The following is a 20,593-nucleotide window of genomic DNA, read 5'->3' as shown; positions in this document are numbered from 1 at the left end:
GCCTTTGCAGAATGATAACAAAGAATTTGATGAAATTAGCAGTTTAAAAGCCAAGAAACAAGCCTGAGGATTATGCAAATAATTCAGTATAAACAATTAGGAAAAAAAATAATCACAAAGGTACAACAAATTAAAAATTGTTCCATGAATAGAAATCCACTGATGATCTGAACCTTCAAGTAAGTGCTGAATTCAGCACATTAAGTGCCAGTGTCAGTAGTCCCTCACAACCCCACAAGGGCTAGCACCAGGCGACCAGCTGCCTACATTGCACATACTGCAACTTGCACTTCACAGTCCTCGAAACACCTCCTATGTCCTTCTGACTCCACATGAAATTCTCCACCATCTGTTTTATGGCTGGATATCCTTGTATTCCCCTCCTCACACAACCCGCTGTCTGCAAGGGATATCAATGTGTTTCCATTTTCCTGAACCAATTATTCAGCTTCTCCCTTGGAAAACCACATATACAATCCACTCAGTAGTGTAGCTCACCAATATACTCTCCAAGACTGGGGAGTCAAAGCGAACCACAAACTGGGCTACAGGTTTCATCACCCCAATCCTAATTAGACTCTCTATAGTTCCATTGGAAGCTAGGAATGGTAGAACATTTTATTCAATATTCTGTTAATCTGTGAATGGCAGCTGAAGGCACCATCATCACTCTGCCAAATAATTCTAACGACTCCTACCACTTGTCTAGTGCTCATATTTGCAGTGATGACAACTGCACAGGTGCTTGAAGCAATGGCTTTACTGAAAGTAACACACCTACCACACCTTTCAAAATCTAACAGTCCTACCCTCTAACTCTCCAACTATCACCTGATAGACTGGGCATGACAATCCAGCTGTAACTGTGTTCAAGAAAAATTCCAACAAGATCAGCACGAGACTAGAAAGTAAACCAAATATAGTTACTGACACACAATTTAAGACATTCCATCTTATATCATGCACATTAGTGTATCAATTTTACAGGTACGAACATCTATGCAACTCAAAAGATATAGTAAATATTAGTTACGAGTTACAACTTGGTTAACTGTTTTAGTGAAAGAATGCAGACACAGCTAGACCATATGCACCTGATCACAGCACACATCCAAAGAATTATGCAGCATTTAATACTTAATAAATATTCATAATATGCTCCAGGCTAAGTATAATGCACAAGAAAGCTGACAAATGAGAAGTAGTTCCATTTCACAAGCTTTGATATTCATGCTTTGTGCCATCTGGTCACGGGCAATTTTGAGAGTCTTACCTTGAACGTTGTGCAAAAATCAAATTTCTTCCAGATCTTTGTCCTTCTGATTAAGATTCAGTTTAGAGACTCTTTCTTGTATGTTAGAGGGTGAATAAAGCAGAAGAGCCTGTGAGTCTGAAAGTAGGAAGATGGAATAATTGACCAATTTCTTCCCTAGTTCAACACATTATTCCATAAAATCCATAGCTCAAGAGCTGCTTTATAGCAAGTTTTTGACTAGAATCAAGAATACACATGAATGACTGGAAGTGGTCAAGTTAGTCAAAAAGATCGTACTTGTTTGAGGTAATGCAGCAGAAGATTACAGGAGTGCCCTTCAGCCAGAGACGAAAGGCATAAGGTGATCTAAGATAAACCACTCAATGGCTACTACCTGACAAAAAATCCACTATCATTTGCACCTATTTTTAAAGGTGGTTCATGCAAGTCTATTTATAAACCAGGAATACAAACAACCACACAACAGAGAAAGCCTACACAAGGTTATGTGTATTCATGCACACTTAAGTAGAAGAAGATAGAAAAGACTGGCATATTTATGCAGCCATTTACAAAAGTTTACATAGATACCAGAGTCAAAAGAAAAGAAGGAGTAAAAGTTGGGATTCAAACTTATATCTCACATACAAACCAATCAAAGAAGCCTGTCACTAGCTACTAAAATTTTTTTAAAGCAAAATGCTGTTAAGAAAGAAGCAAAGTTGCTTTCCTCACAAACTCAAGAGCCAGGTTATCACGGTTAAACCCACTATGCTCAGGTATACTAGCCCATAACTTCAATAGTTTGGGTCCAGCTGATGCCCTCCATTCTCAAACTGTCCACACACAGCATTTAGTCAACAGTTTCTTTTGTTTTAAGTTGGAAGGGACCTAAGAGGTCTTCCACATAAATCTCTTTCTCAAAATGCAGTCAAAAATGAGCTCAGTCCTAGTTGCTTAGGGCTTTATCTGCTCAAGTCTTGAAAATCTCTACAAGAGTAATGTCATTCTCAATGTATGACCCTGTCTCATTTTCCCATTGTGCCTCTCAGTAAGGAGATCTCTACCTTCTTGGTGTCAAGCTTTGGAGATCCCAAAAGGTCACCACTGTTCCAGGGGATCAAAACCAGAAATACCATTACAAATGCAGGCTGGGGACATACAGAAAAAGTAACAAGGAGTAAAGAGGAACAAACCTGCTGGTTTTCATCCCTGTCTGACTTGCATTTAGCCTAACATTCAGCAGACGAAGCTTACTCTTAACAGGAGTACAACCCAGCCAGCCTGCAGCACTATGAGAGCACTTTTCATTCTAAAAGCAGGACTTGGCATGTGTCGTAGGCTCCTAGAGGCCCACCCTTCTAGGCTGAAGATTTGTAGATGGGCCAGCCTTTGAGCTGCCTTGACTCATGTCCAACCACAAACCTGTTGAGGTACATCCCATTTCCTCCTCCAGGCAGATAACATCAAAAAGTGCAAGTCACCACGTCACTGACAAACTCCACTCATAACTGGCATCCAGGCAGAGTACAAATGATTAACTGATACCCTCTGAACTCAAGTTTGTCCAGTAAACCCTCTACTCAGACTACAAATAGGAATATGCTGTTGGACACTGCATAAAGCCTTGCTATAGTCAAAGTAAGTGACGTCCATTGCTCTCCCCTTACACCAAGATCTAGTCATTTCATCAAGGAAGGCAGCCTAACTGGTCAGGCAATGATTTCTGCATGGTAAACCCACAATGACAACTTCAGTCACTACTTCCAGGGGCACAGAAGTGTTTCGCTACAGGTTGACAAACTACTAACTTATAATGTTATCAAAATAAAGCAGTAATTAAATTTCTTCCATATCACATTGAAAGCAAATTCATTTTAATGTTACCTCTGAACTTGAACAAATTCAAGAACTCCTGAAAACAAAAGCAAAAGCAGTCAGTGCCCCACAAGTAACCACACACTGTAGTCAATACCAGTGCTGACAGTACTCAAATTTCACCCAAAATGCTTCACAGTTCCTTCACAGTCCCCCAAAACTTGCAGTGAAAGCATGGAGCAGATAACAAGCTCTAGCTCCATATCAAGCAGTGTACAGCACCACTAACACAGCAGATGAGCAGAAGCAATTCTCTTATCCCCCAGGGAAATCTGCAAACCTGACAGAAGACAAACAGCTCCACTCCCTCAGGAACTGTTTTGTGGAACCCCTCACCATGATCTCCACTACAAAAAGTTTTGATTTCTGCTGTGTTTTCATGCGCCTACAAAATAAAGATATTGTCAGCAAGTGCTGATAATTAAATAGGAATGACCACCATGGAGGGAGTCACTTCATCACGTGCAGTACATGATGCATTTGGGGAAAATCCAGAAGAGCATTCATTATTTAGTTATAGTGGAGGTTATAACATTAAATATTGATGGTGAGTTCTTTTTACTTTAGGATCACAATACAGCTGGTGACACTGCTAACACAGTCACAGTTGACATGATTTCCAGTACTGTCTTCTCTTTACATTTTTAGTTTAGATTAGATTTAGGATGTCTGATGATATAACCTGCATCGTTTCTACCTGGACTTGTTAGCTTCAGAAGAACAGTGATAGCCAAGTGACAATGGATACTACTTTGAGTCGTCAAGAATGCTTCTGCAGTAAGATTTCAATCAAATTTACAACTTCCACCATTAAAACAGGTTATCAGGTACTGAACAGTACCCAAAGCGTTAGATTTAGGCAGTGTTCTAAGTATATCCTAAGAAAAACTCTTCTGGAACATTTCAGGGTGCAGCCTTACAACAATCTGCCTAAGCTAAATTGACAGTGCTCTCAATACCCATACTCTTCTACTCCAACCTTTGCACTAGCAGCTGCTTTCACATCCTCATTTAGCAAGCTGCTTCAGTAAGTTCAACTGAAAGAAAATTAAGCCAAGCAACAGATAAACAAGTCAGCTTGCAAAATTTGATGGCCACTGTTTTAAACAGCTGTGAAGTAGTAATACCAGCCTGACTGACAAGAGAGCAGATATTTCTGATATATCTAGTGCCCCACACTGCCACTGAGGTAACAGCACACTTACTAACTAGAAGAAACTCAGAACAAAAATAGGCAGATTTCATTGAATTGTACACGAGCTATTTCTCTAATTGTGCTGGGTTTCCTTCTGTCTTGCCCATAATATTTCAAAAGCACTACACTCTTGCAAAGTACAACCAAACAAACTTGATTGCTTTTCCCCTTTTAATGAAAAAGAGGCAAGAGAATTTCAGCCTTGTTTTCTCTGAACACTGCAGTTCAATCCAAGTAGATTCCTTCAGTCTCCAAAAGACCTTCTAGGAATTTTTGCTTTCCCAGACAAGAGACGTAAATATATCAGTTCCATAACACTTCACACACATAACGACAAGAGATTTCATCACGTATTAAGTTTTCCTCTACCTGCAGGACTTGGGTTTTTGTCCACTTTAAAATACTCTTCAAAATGAAAAAACTTTGGAAAAAGCACTGCAGATTTAAGCTTCTACCCCCATTCCCAATCCTTTTCAAGAAGGAACACAACAGGAAAGAAAAAAAAAAAAAGAGCTCCAAGAAACCACGTTCACAATGGTAAGGAAAAATGAAAATGAAAACTAAATACAAAGCAGCTCCTCCCCAACACCAGCAGCACACAAGTCAGTGGTCAACTTCTACAAGCTAGAACTTGGTGATAAAATCTTGCCTATCTGCCAATAAGTCTTTCACATGATAAACAGACACGCATACAACACACAGTACTGAGGAAGAATACTAGAGCGCTCTGCCTAGCCAAACATTCTCTGCATTAGCAGAGGTTTTCAGTGAACTTGTTTCTTTGGAAAGTAGCTTTCTTTACTTCTGCACTAAAAGCACCTATTACTTTTCAATTCCTCTCCTGCTTGGTGTTAGTTTCTCTCATCTGGCAACAGCATCACACTTCGACCCTGGGAAAGGAAAGGATAAGCACTAAGTGGAATCAGTCAACAGTTCTAAGGTCAGAACAAAAACTACTGGGCAGAAGAAAGCTTGCTCATAGGTAGCCCAGGTCCACTGACTCTTTTTGTACTAGTAACAGCTTAATGTGACCACTAAAATGGAAAGTAGCAGAAAAGGACAATGGAAATTCCAACAGATCACTCTGACCATCACTTCAAGAAATAAGACAATCCACGACAGACCTAAGCTGTCACATCTGCTTCCTACATAAGAGCTTCCATTTTAATCAGACCCCTAATAAACAAACAAACCAGATGCATGGAAAAGGGACAGTATGTTAAGACAGATTAAGATGTCTTCCACATTAACTCCATCTTCTCTTTGGAACTGGCAACATAAACAGGCTTCAAATCTGAGCAGTCTGTCTCTCTCTCAAAAAAAGAGTTACTTCAGCTCTGGAATTGTTACTCTATGCTTTTGCTAATATGAAACATTTGCCTGTTAACCCTGAAACAAAGATATAACATGGAGTAAAAAAAAACAAAAAAACCAAGCCAAGCAGCAAGCAACCGGTGCTCTTTCTAGATGGAGCCCTGCTTTCCCTCCTTATTTATGTGTAAGTGCAGAGAACTGTTTAGATTGAAAGTAACAGTCAAAAACAGCTGCAAATATAAAGTACTTTTCAAGGACAGTATCTTCTGGGAATAAATTAATACAGGGTTTCAAAAGTACAGTTTCAGAACACTTCTCCCATGACATTTTTCTAAGCACGATAAATTCTTTACCCTGTCATGAACAACATCAGTACACAACTTTACTTCAGGAGTCCTAACCTACACTGCAATCTCATTTCTTCCCCTCTGGCTCCTTAAGTAAGCCCCACTTCAAGGAACGAAGTTTTGACAATCTCTAACCTTATCTCTTCTCCTGCAAAACTCGCAGTATTTTATGTTAACACCGTTTCTTTTTCCTTAAAATTAAAGTACTGCAAGAGTAGTCAAAAACATACAGTGAACATTTATGGTTAACAACAGCTACTATCTTGAGATCATTAAGTATTTCAGAGCTGTTCTTCTCTGGCCTAGAGATGGTGAGGTTTGTTTGTGTAACTGAGAAGCGATCCTATTGGATTTAGTTACAAACTAGATATTGGCATTCAAACTAGGTGCTGCCTGCATCGCATTTTTGCACTGTGCAGGGAAAAACTAAAAACCTAAAACCAAACCAAAACATATCAAAGCGTAGATATGGTTCAGCACAAGGCATACCAAAGAGAAAACAGAAATCAAATAAATTATATTGCTTCACTATGATATAAAGGTAGGATACAAAATATCATCACTACAGCAAAGTCCTGACAATGCTTTTTTTTTTTTTCTACCTAACACAACAATTAAATTATCACTTCAGAGAAAACATTACACTACAGCTTTTACCATTCCTCAAAAACCAACAAGCTCTCAGATTTGCCTGGAGAAAAGAATGCATAGCTATTTGACTCTGGCAAATAATCATTTCTGTAGTCACTTAAATTGCTTTCAGTTACTTTACTGTAAGAGACATTGAAAAGAACAGTCGGTTGGAAAATGTCTCACAAAGCAAGCCATCATTCCTGTTAAAGCATCTTCTCCACGACAATGCCAATGAATCTTTAGGTCCCCTTTTAAACAGCAATTCAATTATGGCGCACTTGTAGAGGATTTATGAAATAAGTTTCACAAAAAAATAGTGTTAGTTCTAGCTTTCACAAGATCATTCTGGTTGTGTACAGTACTATTTGTCTAGTTTTACCCACAATCAGGTACTACATTTTAACTCCCTCCGAGTAACATCATCAGATATAACTCAGACCTCAAGCGTCTCCATCAGCCTAAGCCATCAGAAGGGGAACCAAAGGGTGGTGACAAACCCACACCAAGCATTGGATATTTTATCATCATCATCAGTAATACAATGATAGTTTTGTTTCTTTAAAAAAATAAAAAGTTAAAAAACAAAAAACATTTTAGAGAAAGGACAAAAAAAGGAAACAAGGTTCATTCCGATGATGCATCTCTGGGAAAAAAATATAAAGATAAAGAAAACATAAGCTAGCAAGCAGATGAACAGCACACCTGAAGAGTCAGGTTGATACAACTATGGGTGCCAGTCCTTTAAGTACTGGCTAACAGCCACTGCCAGTGATGCCTGTAAACTCCACCTGCAAGGAGACACCTAATTCCCTTTAGGTGTCACCTCAGATCTGACTCACAGCACCAAAAACAAGCTCTCAGATCCTAACAATGTTCTGTGCATCAGGGCCCTACTGAGATGGATAGAATTTCTCTACCTCCTAAAAGGGAGTATCTCTAAGATGATGGCTACCAACTGGTAAGTCCCTGTACTTAGGGCTGTTAGGGCTGGATTCAAGTACTGCAGTAGCTGAAAAAAGAAAGGTTCTTCACATTTGTGATACAAACAGACATTAAAGAAATACAATCTTTTACTGAAGAGTGAGCTATGAACATTTCTTTCTCAAATGGCCCACGGAAAGTCAACCAAACTAGATGCCAGAGAGCAGGCATCAGTGCAGTACAGCAGTACCCTACCTGACACAAGGACCTGTGCATAAACTAGCATGCAGAGTACCTTTCAACTGGGAGAGATTCCTGTTGGAAATTGGAACAAACAAAAATGTTTTGAGCTTTCACGTACTTAAAATAGATCCAAAAGGAACAACTTATTCAGCTTTTATACCCTTAAAGACAAAACTCAGAATTCAATCCACACTCCACAGCACCCAAGTACAGTACTCCTCATCTGACAGGTTTCAAAGCACATTAGAGTTTCAGCAGCTTCTCAAGGTCATGAGAGCAATCACAAAAAAAAAAGACCCATCCGAATACTCATCTACCACCCTCAGAATCAAATCTAGCAGTACTCCAGGCATCAACACACTGCTCATTTAAAAAAACAAAAAACACCTCATTCACAGTTCAAAACTACTTTACATACCAGAGTACATTACTAGTCTCCAAAAGGCTACAATATATACTTGAGGGAATTTACATCCACCTATTTGGGACTAATTTAATAAGTACGTTGGGTGTCCTCAATAATTTTATCTGTCCTGTAGAAAAGAGATGTTTAGAAAAGATACCAACAGTAGGAGCACCATTTCTTACCTCTAAATAGGTAATCCGAAACATTGGAGGGAGATAAAATTATTCTTATGGAAGAACTGTAAGTCAGTGCTAAATATGAACAGGCTTTAGGTAAAGCAAGAGCTACCATGAGCAAACAGACCAAATGCAACCACAGAAAGCCAAGCTCTGGTTCCCCTCTTTCAGCAGTTTGCACAAACTCACCACAACTCATAAGTTAACACAAGAGTAAATACTTCAACAAACAATTGTGTTCTGTGAGTTTTGTGGTAATAAACAGTTGGATTAAGTAGAGACATCCCATCCAAACTGGTGCCTCTGGAGAACAAGTACTGCATGGCTTAGCTGTGTTACCGACAGCATCTTGCCATGCAGGATACATATACTACACGTGCCCCAAACACAAAAATACTTTCAGAGCTGACCTGTAATATTACACTCAAAAAAATCTAACCACAAGACAACAAGCCACAGGAAGCAAAGCTTTACAGACACTCATTTCATTCTTGATTAACTGAAGTAAAGACATGAAAGAACTGATTTTCAGTACTGCTGTTTGAATACTAGTAATTTTAACGCTAAATCTCAGAACTAGGGACAATAATTTAGGAATTTAGATTCAGATACTTTTCAAAATAGACAAAATGCCTTACTTAGAGAGCATCCATGCCTGACAACAGCACCCAAGAGGCAGAAGAATGGAGGATGTAGACCCATGCACTGCTCAACACCTTCTGCAATGCTCTCAGATGCTTCAAGACTCAATCAGAACATCCGCATCAGATTTCCATTTGGACCAGTAATGCACTTTTTTAGGAAATCTGAGTCATCCCATTTACTGTGCTTTAGTTTGCACCCTCTGAGTAGTTTCTAAGTGCGTGATCTGGACATCTCCGAAATTAACCTCAACTGAAACTCCTGGAGAACACCTAATACCCAGCAGTGTTTGGGGTGCACTCAAAACCAAACTACAACTAGTCTAAAATACAACCACACAAATTGCATATATGGTATACTACATATACTGGGTCCACATAACTTACTGTTCCACTCTACAGATCATCTTCAATTACAGCATTCTGCTTGAAGATATAAATATAAGCAATATGGTAGATACTGTCCATTCATCTAAAAGACCTTCAAGCAGCAGTAACTAAACCAGAGTCACCAACACATCACCTCATTAGGCCTAAGGCAGCTGCACTGTGGATCTGAACCTCTCTCTGCAGTAACCATTGCACAGGTGTTTGAGCACTCATCTACTCTTTCCTCCACTCCATTATAGATACGATCATCAAAAGCTGGTGAGATACACCTAGGAAAGTTTTCCTATTAAATATGAAAATCTCAAAATCCACACATCTCATGTATCACCCTACATCTACTGTAACATACAACTTTTTAAACACTGAAAACACAATTCAATAACCTGCATCATCAGCTCCACTCCACTCTAGCTCAGGGTAGGGAACAAAGCACATGCTCCATAACGCTTCATATTACTTGCCCATCGCCTTAAACAACACAGTTGCCCAAAAAAAGAAAAAAAGAAAAAGTTGTCCTGGCAATTCTAGAATAAGCTGATGAACTCTGAGTATATTTAAAAGGATTATCATAACTGTTACTGATTTCAGTTTTCCACTTGGATCAAATATCAGTTATCTACAAATAGTCCTATCATTTAAGATGTTTCTCTCTAGTCACTTTTCCTTTTGCCGTACGAGATTTTAAATACAAGGTCATGAGTTTTAAACAGGTAATACCTGGCATTGGTAAGACAGGTGAAAACTGTTGAGAACAGGACAAAGCAATATTGTACAAACCACACACAGCGATCATAAGAATTACAACAAGACATAACCACTTCTACTAAAATAAACCATTATCTTATTTCTTTACCTCCTTGCTGAAATCAATTAGTTCACATTCTAACAACACAGAACCATGTTTGCCCTACATTCAGTAAAGGTCAACTTCCTGCACTGGGGTTACCAAAATACTGAACGTGATATTTTGTCTTAACATACACTACTCCCCTGAAAACCACCAAGACAGACTGCTGCTTTCCTCTGCTGCCTAATAGGAAGTCCGTGGTCATTAACTTGCCATTACCAAACACACCAAAGAGCCATCTCAAGTTCTTCAGTAGCCTGCTCTGAAACATTCTTAAGTGAACCAGCTATTTTTCTGAGCTGAATTCTCCTAGGAACAGATTTAAGCACGTGGATATATCATTTGTATGAAAGAAAACTCAATGAAAAGACTGCATTCCATCAAAAGAGCTGATAAAAAACAAAACAGAATCAGACAGTGATGTAGTAACACCATAAGACCATGAACTGAATGAATATTACTGAGAAAACAACAGTGCAGGGGGGAACAGCAGGGACAACTTATTTTTCATAGCAGAACAAGGACCTGAAAATCCTCCTCAATTTGTAGGAATGGCTGAGATGAGGAGGGCTTTTATCAATATCTATACTAAAAACACCTTTCTGCCTTGTCTCCCATGTAAATTTTCCCAAAAGCCAGAAGACTAACTTAAAACTACACTTATTAGCAACCCCTACGTTTCAGTATAAGGGCTCAAGAAATGGACATGAACTAAGCTGCAAAAGGCAATCTCCAGCTCATGCAAAACTTCTCAGACTAGTTTTCTTTGCAGTATTAATTCTTAAGAATTTATCTTCAGCATTAGCACGATGCTGCTCAGGTACATTCCACTATAGGTCCCATACAGCCTTCAGCTCACAGCACTTACATGCAAGGTTCAAACTCTCACAATACAATCAATCAGTCTCAGACAGATTTGACAAATTTTAACTTGTTTGACTCAAAATCTCCTATGCTAGATATCTACCCAGGCCTGAAAGGCATTAGCAAAATAGCTGGGGAGTTTGCAAGGCTATCTCTCATAGAAAGAGTTCTAACTGTTTTTTGGAAACTCAGCATCCATGCTCCTGCATCAAGGACGTGCTTTTCACTGTCTACGCAAACAATTCCTTTCTCCAAACTTCCACAGTCTGATTAAGTTGACACTTTTTTTTTTTTAATTAAGAATCTGCAATGACTTATCCAGATATTGCAGTTAAACTCCCTGAAGATTACATGCATACTAGATACACTGAAAGCCAGGGCTAAATCACACCTGAAGCTTCATAAAACATCTCCCACATCGCACCACAAGCGGTTAAGACAGGATGCAAACAAGACAGTTCACACCTTGTACATATGTAAGCCCAATCTTGCAGATGATCAAGCATAAATAACTGAAGCACAGAATGAAGAAGGTGACAAACATGGAAAGAGCCTAGGTTGCAAGAACTTCAACAGCTTTTCAAGAAATCAGCATTGCTTTCCTCTGAGTTGCTGAGAAAATCAATATTCAGATCAAAGCACTTGGGCTGCTTAAAGGCCCAAGATCAAATGGATGTACCTTTATGTTCAAAGAGGTGAAGAGAAACTGGAGTGCAACAGTGAAATAAAAGATGAGGAAAGTTTGTTGAGCAACATGATAGGAAATGAAAGAAGTAAAAATAAAAAATAGAGCATACAAGGTGATAGGCAGAGGTGATCAATATTTGAGGGGAAAAAATGGACACAGATATATGCATGAACTTTTAATCACTCTCCACCATTCATGCACTGAATCTAGAACTTAGATGATTTTACCGAGGCCTCCCATTGACGTGGGGGACACTGTGCTCACAAAAACCAGCAGCTAGCTACCTCTCAGTGCTGACTGGAGAAGAGCAGCTATTTACACTGCCACTGAGAAGAGCAGCTATTTACAAGCCAACATCAAGCCTATGTGATACATCTATATTCCTACTATAATGATGATCCAAGATGCTACTACACAGTAAACCTGAATTTTCAGATTGAGAAAGGATTGGGTGGGTTTGTTTGGGTTTGGTGGCTTGTTTGGGGTTGTTTGGGTTTGGTTTTTGGTTGGGTTTTTTTTTATCAAATATTAGAAGAAAATTAATACAAGGGACAGAGTAAAATTAAAACAAAAGAGGCATGATGTTCATTTAATAAATATTAACTACACTCAATCACTCTCCCTGAGAATGACAGTCCTTTACACCCAGCATCTTAGAAGACTGTTAAACACAGTCACCCCATAAGCTTTCACTTAAACTGTGATGGCTTGTACCAATGTAAGGTGTGGTCTCAAGCTTGGTAAAGGAAGTCAGAAGCACATACTAGAAATGACCTTTGAAAAAATTTATGTGGACCAGCATCCAGTGGTAATTCCACACCAGTGATGAGGAAACACCCTGGATAATCCATGGTAACTACAAGAGATTTTTTAATTCCAGCTTCTGCTTTTTCAATTGACCACCTCACAGCAATTGCAATAAAAGTAAACTAGGCTCTCCACACGGTTTTCAATTACTTTGCTCTTCAAAATAAAAAAAGGCCTTCTGCTGCCAGCCTCACACTACATACAGCCCTTCCCATACTATGTGAATACATTGATGCTACGCACCTTTATTAAACCACATATCGCATAATATAACCTCCTCCAAACACCCATACCAAACATGAGATGAAGAGCAGTGTTGAAAAATAATTTATACTACCACAAGCCTACAGAACATGGGATACACAAATGCAATTTTTCTCCATTTCCACCTGAGCCAAACAACTTCCCACTGTAAATCACCATTCCACAGATCTCAGGCCCTCAAATGTTTATGCACTAAACCCTCTTCAAACAACCCTACAGCCAGTACCTTTGACACACAGTCAACATAAGCATAAAGGTTTATGTAATGCATGTAATGCACAAGCACAGACAACCTAGCCTCAGTCCACATGCATGGAGCTTGTCTGTACCACAGTGCTTTCAGTTAGCTGCTCATCTGCCAAGCCCATTACAAGCATTTGTTTCAGCAAAAGTTTACACTAAGCTAATGGACAATTTACCTACTGGGACAAACAGAACAGAATAAAGTGGGAGGAGGAAAAAAAAAGAACATTGAAGAGAAACCTCGTGAACGATTTTGGTAAACTCCCTTAATCAGGTAATATCACCTCATCTTCATTTGTTTCTTTTAGTTTCCACTGGCTGTCTCAACTATATTGTGCTCCTGTGCACACTGAGGGGAGGGAAGACAACCCACTACCTGCAACCTATCCAGGACACAGCTGGAACTCCAAACCAGTTTGCTCATCTCCCTCACCCCCATTTCATCTTTTCACATTCACAGTAATAAAAGCCTGCCTTCTCTTCTCCACACAGACTACAGTTCCCACTAACTCAGCAATACGAAAATTCCAGTTTCCCTTTTGTACCAATACCATTCCCCTGATAAACACAAGTACGCAATGCCTAACATAACCTTCACCCTGTAGATGCACAATCCACACCAACTCATCCCACCCCCCTTCCTCAACAAAACCTTTCAAAGACCCCACTGTTCATTTCTACTTCTAAGTATAAGGCCAAACCCCTTCACATCCTCATAATCTACAGTAATCACAAATAATTTATGCACAAGAAGAGTGCACTGATGCCCTCACAGACAGAAACATGTAATCCCTGACACCTGACACAAATGCAGGTACTTATTTCCACAGCCTCTACTAGCACACATGTAAGGCTATTCTCCAAACAGTGCCGTAGCAGCCCCAACACACAGTAACATTTCAGATTTGGATTCCAGAACTTCAACATGCAGTATCCAGGCCTTCCATGTCACCACAGGTATGACAACAGCTCACAGCTTCTGACACGTTCCCAGGACACAGACCATGCTGCTCACTGCCCCAGCCTGCCTCACAGCACCAACAGCAGGGCTCACCCAGCTGCTGACAGCCAGATGTCCCCCAGCCACTACATGTGCCAGGCAAACCAACTTGCATGCGGACTCCCTGTCCACATACCAACTTGCATTACACATGAAGGTCCTACACACTGTGGCTAACCACACTGGCCACCAAAGGAAACAAGTTCAGAACCCTGTAGAAACCTGCTGTGTCCAACCCTGGAGCCAGTGCATCAGCTTACCACATGAAGCTGCCCTCCTCCAAGCGTGCAAAGGACACACAGCTTATCCCTTTACCTCTCATACCCTACACAGGCCCGTCCACCTATCACTGCTAGATTTATAAGCCTTCACCCACCACCTGCATCTCCCAAGTATAAACACAGCTATAAACATGCCCCTCAGCCTACCCCACACACAGCTGCCTCCAGTCCATCACAATGACTCCCACTCTCGGCCTAGCCATAATTCGTAGCTAAGCCATACCCACATTGATAAACGGCGGCCCCAAACCTCCCAACCACAATAGGCAGCCCTTCAACTTCTACCCGTGACCCACGCAGCAGCGCTGCCCCTCGAGGCGGGCCGGCAGCTCCTCCGCACAGCCCCCGCTGCCCGGGCCTACCGCCAGCTGCCCGCTCCGACCCGAGGCTCGCGCTACTGCCCCCGGGCAGCCACCAGCCACGGCCCCGCCACTCCCCCGGGCGCAGCCAATACACGTGCGCGGGCCCGGCTAGCCGCCCCCCCCCCCCCGCCCTTTTCTCGCCGCGCACCGCTCCCTACATTACCCTCGCGGGACCTGGCCCGAAAGCAGCACCCGGCCCGCGGGCCTCGTTCCGGGCTCACCTCTACCGGGAGGCCGGCGGCGGCGGCAGCGCGGCCCTGAGGTCGGCAGGGCGAGGCGGAGGCCGGGCCTGCGCGGTATCTCCCCACTGCCTGAGGCGGGCGCGCGGCAGGCCCTGCCCGCACGTCGGCCCCACGCGAGCAGGCCGCCCCCCCCCAACGCGGCGCGCCAGGCCTTCCCGCTCCGCAACGCCCGCGCCTGAGCCCCTCCGGCCCTCCCTCCGCCGCCTCAGCCCGGACCGGCCAAGCCACGGCCCCGCGGCAGGCCTTGACCCCGCTACCTGTCGGCGAAGGAGCACCGGCGTCCCACGGCGTTCCGGGAGCCGGGGCGGCCCGGCTAGGGCCCGACCCGCCTTAGGTCGGCTCGGGTGGAGCCCGGCTCGGCCTCAGGCCTGGGCCGCCCTGCGCTGGCCACCGCCGGCCGCGGTCGCCGCCCGCTCGCGCACTCCGAGCGCCGCCAGCAGCGCCGACATGTTGGGAGCCCCCGTCCCGAAGGCCGCCGCCGGGCCCGCCCTCCCGCCCGCCCACGTCACGGAGCCGCGGGAGGGGCCTCCGGCTCCCGGCCCGCCCATGGCCGCGCCGATTGGCCACCGTGGCTGTCGTTCAGCTCGACCCGCCCACCGCGGGCTGCCATTGGTCCCCCGCCCCGCTCGCGCTACTCTGCCATGGTGCCATTGGCCGATCCGTTCGCCGCTCACCCGCCAGCCCCCGGCGAGGAGCTTTCCCCGATTGGGCGCCGCGCCGCTGTTTCGTTAACAACAGGCTGCCCTTCTTGTCAATCAAGGCGCCGCGCACCGAGCCTGCCTTTCTCCGCTCTTTCTCCCCCGGCTTCGCAGCCTGGGCAGGACCGACGGAAGCGGCTGTCAGTGAGCGCCTCGCCCCTCCCCGCCGCCCTCCCCCCGCCACCGCCAATCCCTCCCGGCGCGTTTTGCCTGCAGGCCATTGGCTCCCGGCGCCGCCAGTCGCGCGGCCTCTGCCGCCCCGGCCGCTGCCGCTCGAGATGGGCGTGACCCAGGCGGCGGGTGCCTCCTACCGATTGGCCCTCGCCCCTGCCAATCTCGCGGGGGGCGGTGGACCCCGGCGGAGCCGCAGCGCGCGGGCGCCGCTCCGCGCGGCGATTGGCCGCGATCGCGGCTAGGGAGGGGAAAGGTGCGCGGCTCCCCGGGGGGCGGCGGGCAGTGCCCGTATGTGCGCGCGATGACATCACCGGCAGCCAATCAGGAGGCGCGGCTGCAGCAGTCGGGGGGGGGAAATGAGGGGGGGGCAGGGGCTCGTGCCGCCCGTCGGGGCGGTTGTTGCCGCCGCGTTTGTCTCCGTATTCGAGCGGGCTCGGGCTCAGCCTAGGAGAGGAGGCCGGCTCAGTGAGATGCGGGGTCACGAGTTAAATGTCAGAGAAGCGGTGCCCGCCGCACAGCTGAGCGCTGCGTGCCGTTAGTACAAACGGCAGGCAGGCAGCAGCATGGTCTCCCCCCCCCCCTGCCTCGAGCTGCATTCTGCTCCGTGCTGTGAGCAGGAGCCTCTGTTACGCGGGCCTTAGGACCAGAGGTCAAAACCACAGCTTACATAGCGTTTTTAGTTATCAGTCAATCTCTTTGCGGCCTTTGTAAGGGAGCTGGCCCATGAAAAGCCTGGAACTTTCCATTTGGACGTGCTCAGTTTTCTATCTAGGCACACAATGGGACTATTCTTTCAGAGTTATATCCACAATACAGAAGATACCGTGCAGCTTTCAGCTTTTAAGGTCATCAACAGCACCACTTGCATTAGAAAATCCTTGCCCAGAGCTCTGGAGGAGGTAACAGCCGAAGCTCTGCTTTCTCCAGCTCCCTGTGCACCTGCTCTGCCAGGAGAAGATGGGGAAGGCCCCAGGGCTGCTTCCCACAGCTCTGCTGGCCACAGAAGTGCTCGAGTGAAACCTCCGTGGTCCCAGCGCAGACACTCACATGTTCAGAAACGGACAGAACACTGAGGTTTGCCCTCTGCCATAGAAGACCTGCTCATAGACAAGCTAATTTGAGTGCCCAGACCTGGCTGCCAATCAACCTAGCTAGCTTTGAAGCATCTGCGAGATCTGGGACTCAAGACAGTTTCATACATTTAGCTTGGAGGAGGCTTTTGCTGTTCCTCATGCTTAGTTCTAGTAGTCGCTTAAATACAACTTGTGTATTATTAGAAGAATGACACATCTGGCTAAAAACTGCTGCGTCTTTTGGTTGGTGAATGCAAAATTCATTCAGCCTAGACAATTGCTGGACTGCATTTTGAAATAGCAGTTTTTATTCCAGCTGGTTTACTGGAAAGTTTTGGAGAGCCTGTCACTCTTGAAGCTGCTGGTAAACCTAGCGTAGATTTCAGCAGGTACAGATCTGGGCTGTAATTTTATCATGCCTCTGTTTACAGTCTCCACTTTGCTTCTTGGCTACCTGCCAGAGAGATACCGTAGGTAGCATTAGATAATCTCGCCCAGTGTGAGGAAGATATACTCAGCTTATACAGACTCTTCCATCTAATTTACTGTAGCAGCCATTCTTCACACAGTGGCTACTGAAACAAAAATGTTCACAAATATTGGAGAAAAGTCTCTCAGTTGTCATTCAAAGCACCTGACCCCGCCTTTCTCCTTGCTTCTAGATTCAACACTTTTGTTCTTATCCCCTTCCCTTCACCTTCAACTACAGCTGCACATATAATTTTATGACACGTTCAGAAATACATAAAATGCTCCCTTAGTACATCATCTCAGTACCAGTTCAACAGTTTATAGAATTGACTATTCAAAATCATAGAATCATAGAATGGCCTGCGTTGAAAATGGACCACAGAGATCACCTAGTTTCAACTCCCATGGCATGGGCAGGGTCACCAGCCACTAGTCAGGCTGCCCAGAGCCACATCCAGCCTTGCCTTGAATGCCTCCAGGGATGGGGCATCCACAACCTCTCTGAGAAAAAAATAAGAAAAGAAAAAAAAATAATTCTACCTTAACATTGTTTCTGATGTAACAAATCATATCCCCTGCTGTTTCTCAAGCATGACCTGCTCCACTGTTAGAGATTAACTAAAAATCTACACAGTGCACATAAGCCCTTAACCCAGTATAAACAGCACATTCCTAATCACTAGAAAAAGTACATATCTGGCTGGTTCCTGTGAGCTAAAACAAAGCGCTGTCATTGCTCAAGAGGTGTGTGTGGCAAGAGGCAAGGATCACAGCAGCAGGCAGCAAGGGCAGTGAGGTGAAGTAATAAGTAGGTGAAATAATGGCTGTACGTGGCAATGCAGAGTTAACAGCTAATCTAGGGATTTTGTGGCTTTTCATGGCTGGCCTCAGTTAAGCTTTGTGGAAGACTGCTAAAGTTCAGTATTCTTTGGGAGGGTGTATATGTATTGGATATACAGTAGAGCATGCATGCCCAAAATTAGAGTGCTTTCATATATATACAATGTTTATCTGATTCTGAGCACTGATAAAAATAACTGAACTTCAGAAATGTTAACTAATACATGGGAAGTACATAGATCACTCTGAAAATAATGCCTTCTATTTATTTCCACTGAATCTATAACTGATACAAAGAGTACAATAACACTATTTGATTCTCAGCTGCAAAGCACATCTTTCCAACACAGTCACCACCATGAGTTATGCAGTTTCACCAGCAATGAACAAGAGCCTGCATGACAGGCTTGGAAAAATCTGCACCAGTAAGGGTTACCCACTGTCACTGTAGCCACTGCTAAAACGCACCACCTGCTGCCTTACTGTGCTCAAATGCTCACATCCACCGTTTGGTCTCTGTAAACATTCAACAAGTGTCAATGAATGTCAGTGGGTGCAATTTATTCAGCATGGAGGAATTCAGTGACACACCCTTGCTTCATACACACTTCTGTGCCATACATCATATCACACAGGCAACAAAAGACATTTTTTATCTGCAAACCACAAATAATGTGGTTGTCTTCATATTAAGAAATGAGTAAAGAAAGTTTGGAAAGGTTCATATAACATTTTGCCTTGTTTTTTTGCTCACCAAGAGAAAAATGGGTGGCAAAGAAAAAGGTAAAGATACTGACAAAACCCAGTAATGTTATTATTACCTGTTTGTAGTCTGGGGAAAGTATGCTACTCAGAGCTAGGGCCAGACGTTCTATTTTCTGCTGGTGAGTGAATTCCTCTTCCCAACTGTCAGCAAGCCTTTAAGAAGTAAAGCTTTTTTTTGACGATTCAAAAATCATCAAAGGCCTGGCTGTGGGTAACAGCCACATGATGGGAAGTTGTATGAAGAAAGGTAAGGAACATTATCCATTCCAGATAGACTGACAAATGAAGGAACCTGGCAACAAAGTCAGCTTGTGTAGTGAAATCTAGAATTTGGAAGAAGCCTTAGGTATCGGACTGCAGCCTCTAGGCAAAAGAAAGGATAGATAATGCCCATTCCAGAAGTCGAGAAATAATGTCAAAGGAAATTACTTGTCTCACAGCAAGCTTTTTAAATATAGCAGGAAGTGATAAAGAGTAATGTCTGTTTACAAAGGTAGGCCTTACCAGTTTAACCTAATATCTTTCTTATAATATCAGTCACTGCCTAGATAAAAGAGGAGATAATGGGGATTAGCAGAGTAGTATCAGAGATTAATGTATGTGATAGATTATTCATAAATGATCAGAGGCAAACTATCTGAGCACAGGTTTTCATTTTGTAAAAAAGTCAGTTGGGGTTAAACCTAGATATTTTCATCAATGACACCAACAGAAGAAGTTGATGGAAGTAAAACTGTAAACAAACCAGTGCTAGGAGGCACCATTGGTAAAGAGAACTGGGAAACCATACACAGTTAAATTGATGGAGAAATTGAAATACAGATAAATTGAGGAGTTTAACAGCAAGATGTTTAGGGACTAATATCAGGCATTTCCTCTAGCAACTAAGAGCTTAACACTACAAAGAGATCATGAAGAAGGACAGAATATTGCTGTTTATTAGAGCATAGTATGAAATGCTATTCAGTTTCAGCATTAGAATGACAAATGCAATCTTAAACATTGCTGGTGACAAGTTAGGTGCCTTCACACAGGCACTTAATTAGCAGTGTGCAAGTGCTTATTTGGAGCTTCACGCAGGCAGCCATGAGCTGGCTCTGAGATGCAACAAACTGAAAGGGTTGATGAGCCTTGATTATTTCTGTTGCCTTCATTTGAGCTTTGTTCACATTGTTAAAATGGGTATGGACAGACAGCCACAAGCTGTCAGGCCAGTTTGTAATTAAACCATGGCTTAGCATGGCTTAATAAGTTACTGCTCAACAGACAAGATGTAATAATTGCCTATGTGCATGCTCTCAGCTTGTCCAGCAGCTGAAGTAACGTGCTAGTTTAAGATACAATATTCTGCTGCAGCACCCTACCTGAAAAGCAATAGTTTGGGTTGGTAACTCAGTCGCTTGTGAACATATGTTTGTGCTTTTCATCTGCACAACAGGGAGCTCACAGCTCAGTGCAGAACTGCAGGTAACACCAGAGTACATTGGAAGTGTTAGTATTACTAACTTTTTGCTCTGAAATGTCTCTTTCTGCTATCTAAAATCTTGCTGATTTTTTTTTTACCACAACATTAGA

The 20,593-nt window shown here is 43.3% G+C and overlaps 2 protein-coding genes across 7 annotated transcripts in view; both read right to left on the bottom strand.

The window, feature by feature from the left end:
* The window catches only part of PPM1B (protein phosphatase, Mg2+/Mn2+ dependent 1B), a 51,494-nt gene extending 36,016 nt beyond the window's left edge, over nucleotides 1–15,478 (bottom strand). For 3 of the 5 annotated variants that reach the window (XM_065753921.1, XM_065753848.1, XM_065754146.1), the window contains exons 1-2: nucleotides 15,255–15,478; nucleotides 1,274–1,390 (exon numbers count right to left, since the gene is read on the bottom strand). The gene's annotated coding sequence lies outside the window, so the exon portion shown is untranslated. The remainder of the gene's footprint in view (nucleotides 1–1,273; nucleotides 1,391–15,254) is intronic. The other 2 variants (XM_065754063.1, XM_065753994.1) reach the window with 2 other exon arrangements.
* ABCG8 (ATP binding cassette subfamily G member 8) overlaps nucleotides 1–20,593 on the bottom strand; it is a 451,150-nt gene that overhangs the window by 258,309 nt on the left and 172,248 nt on the right. The gene's annotated exons all lie outside the window — the stretch shown is intronic.

This window comes from Cyrtonyx montezumae, unplaced genomic scaffold (genome assembly GCF_038088225.1).
Source record: "Cyrtonyx montezumae isolate F1298 unplaced genomic scaffold, pur_monq_1.0 scaffold_0, whole genome shotgun sequence".
NCBI classification, from domain to species: domain Eukaryota; kingdom Metazoa; phylum Chordata; class Aves; order Galliformes; family Odontophoridae; genus Cyrtonyx; species Cyrtonyx montezumae.
The sequence above is the reverse complement of the archived record's forward strand: the minus strand, read 5'-3'. Positions and strand labels throughout refer to the sequence as shown.